Raw genomic sequence first — 3,307 nt, 5'->3', positions numbered from 1 at the left:
CCCTGGCTATCTCAGCTTTGGCTTCACCAGCCTATGAGCAGCCTGGGTGGACGGCCAGCGCGTCTCTACTGACCCTGCAAGCTGGACGCTGGGGAGCGAGCCCAGGACGGATCGCGCTCGGAGATTCCATCAGGCTGGTGAAGGGGGTGAGAGAGCTTACGGGGGACCCCTGGGGCTTCTGCTCGCGCCTTCTGTCTCTGATGAGCACACAGCCTGAAAATCCCTGTCACCCCACGCCCCCTCCTGTCCTTGTACGATCAGCGGTGCAACTGGCCCCAAAGCCACATGCCCACTAATCACCAGTCATGATGAGTCACTGGGTGGACGGAACACTCTCTGGGCCCTTCATATGCGGGGGACAGGTGTATTAATTGTCTGGGTGCAGCCATAACAAATGACCACAGACTGTGGGATTAAAACCACAGACATCTGTCCTCCCCCAGGCCTGGAGACCAGACGTCTGAAGTCAGGGTGTCCCAGGGCTGGGCTCCCTGCAGAGTCTCCAGGGGAGGGTCCTCCCTGCCTCTTCTGGCTTCTGGGGGCTCCGGGCGTCCGTCCCTGGGCTGGTGGCCGCCTCCCTCCCGTCTCCGCCTCCGTCTCCACGTGGCTTCTCCTCTGCGTCCGTGTCTCTCCCCTTCTGTGTCTCATAAGGACCCTGTCCTTGGGTTTAGCGCCACCCCCATCCAGGAGGCCCTCATCCCAGACCCTTCACTCCATCAGCTCTGCAGAGAACCTCTGTCCAAACAAGGCCAGGTCCTCAGGTTCTGGGGGTGAGGACGTATACAGCTGTTTGGGAAGCCAAGATTCAGCCTCATACACGGGGGTGGCCAATGCATCCCCCTGTATCAGGGTGATCAGTTATTTCCAGCAGCAGCATTTCAACCGCCAGGGACCGTGGTGAGCCATGCTGTTGCGGGAGGAAGCCCAGAACCCGCCCTGAGCTGGTGTCCTGCCGTGGGCCGCCCCAGCCCCACTGGGGGGGTACACTCTCTCTTTCCCAGCCATCTCTAATGCTCAGCTCCACAGACTCAGGGCCCACATGGGCGCTTCAGCTTCCACCCCCCACCACAGGGACTCCCCTGCCCTTTTCCGCCCTGATCCCCGGCAAGCACACCTCGGTGTCCGCTGACCACGCCGTACCTCACGCCCTGTTTCTGGGGACGCCCTGCTGGATTAGGGGCTGGGGGAAAGCTCCAACTATGAACCAACGCTCTCCCTCGGAGAGGTCCTCTTTGCTTCGTGGCTGGGCAGGCGAGGGTTCCAATAAAGCCTTTCTCAGCCAGATCCCCTGAGGCTTCGGAATCAATCCTGGGTCTTCACTTAAGGCGATTAGTTTAGTGATGAGATGGAGGATTGAAGAGGATCAGCAAGACCTGATACTGAACCGTGAAATTCAAGGTCGGAGCTTGGATTCTCTCTTCCGGGAGCAGAAAGTGTTAACGAACCAGGGTTTCCTGGCCTCCTTAATCAATGGAAACTGATCAGGCACGAGAGAGGATGAGATGCCTGGATGGCGTCACCGACTCGATGGACATGAGTTTGAGCAAGCTCTGGGAGTTGGTGATGGACAGGGAAGCTGGCTGGGCTGCAGTCCATGGGGTCGCAGAGAGTCGGACACGAGTGAGCGGCTGAACTGACTGAACAGATCAGAGGCCAGACAAGAAATTCTGCAAAGAGCTGACTCACTGGAAAAGACTCTGATGCTGGGAAAGATTGAGGGCGGGAGGAGAAGGGACGACAGAGGATGAGATGGCTGGATGGCATCACCGACTCAATGGACATGAGTTTGAGCAAGCTCTGGGAGTTGGTGATGGACAGGGAGGCCTGGCGTGCTGCAGTCTGTGGGGTCGCAGAGAGTCGGACACGAGTGAGCGGCTAAACTGCAACTAAGGAAGGATGGGGGTTGGATCCGTGGACTCAGAGCCTCTGACTACTTGACCGTCAGCACATCTCATTCTCCAGTCTCTGGCCTCAGGACCCACGACGGGACCTGAACGAACAGGATGTTTATCTGCCCGAATCCTCAATCTTGACGGCAAGTGCGAGTTGCCTGGGGGAGGGGCTGTTCAGAGCCCTGCCCCTGGGCCAGCTGCAGTTTCAGTTCAGTCGCTCAGTCGTGTCCGACTCTCTGCGACCCCACGAACCGCAGCACGCCAGGCCTCCCTGTCCATCACCAACTCCCGCAGTCCACCCAAACCCATGTCCATCGAGTCGGTGATGCCATCCAGCCATCTCATCCTCTGTCGTCCCCTTCTCCTCCTGCCCCCAATCCCTCCAAGCATCAGAGTCTTTTCCAATGAGTCAACTCTTCGCATGAGGTGGCCAAAGTTTTGGAGTTTCAGCTTTAGCATCAGTCCTTCCAATGAACACCCAGGACTGATCTCCTTTAGGATGGACTGGTTGGATCTGTTTGCAGTCCAAGGGAGTCTCAAGAGTCTTCTCCAGCACCACAGTTTAAAAGTATCAATTCTTCAGCACTCAGCTTTCTTTATAGTCCAACTCTCACATCCATACATGACCACGGGAAAAGCCATAGCCTTGACTAGACAGACCTTTGTTGGCAAAGTCATGTCATGCTTTTTAATATACTATCAAGGTTGGTCATAACTTTCCTTCCAAGGAGTAAGCATGTTTTAATTTCATGGCTGCAATCAGCATCCGCAGTGATTTTGGAGCACAAAAAAATAAAGTCTGACACTGTTTCCCCATCTATTTCCCATGAAGTGATGGGACCAGATGCCATGATCTTAGTTTTCTGAATGTTGAGCTTCAAGCCAAACTTTTCACTCTCCTCTTTCACTTTGATCAAGGGGCTTTTGAGTTCCTCTTCACTTTCTGCCATAAGGGTAGTGTCATCTGCATATCTGAGGTTATTGATATTTCTCCCGGCAATCTTGATTCCAGCTTGTGCTTCTTCCAGCCCAGAGTTTCTCATCATGTACTCTGCATATAAGTTAAATAAGCCGGGTGACAATATACAACTTTGACGTACTCCTTTTCCTATTTGGAACCAGTCTGTTGTCCCATGTACAGTTCTGACTGTTGCTTCCTGACCTGCATACAGGTTTCTCAAGAGGCAGGTCAGGTGGTCTGGGATTCCCATCTCTTTCAGAATTTTCCACAGTTTATTGTGATACACACAGTCAAAGGCTTTGGCATAGTCAATGAAGCAGAAATAGATGTTTTTCTGGAACTCTCTTGCTTTCACCATGATCCAGCGGATGTTGGCAATTTGATCTCTGATGCCTCTGCCTTTTCTAAAACCAGCTTGAACATCTGGGAGTTCACAGTTCACATATTGCTGAAG

The sequence above is a fragment of the Moschus berezovskii genome, chromosome Y (assembly GCF_049115385.1).
Source record: "Moschus berezovskii isolate FMDL1 chromosome Y, NW_MosBer_1.0, whole genome shotgun sequence".
NCBI lineage: Eukaryota > Metazoa > Chordata > Mammalia > Artiodactyla > Moschidae > Moschus > Moschus berezovskii.
Note: the sequence above shows the minus strand (reverse complement) of the source record.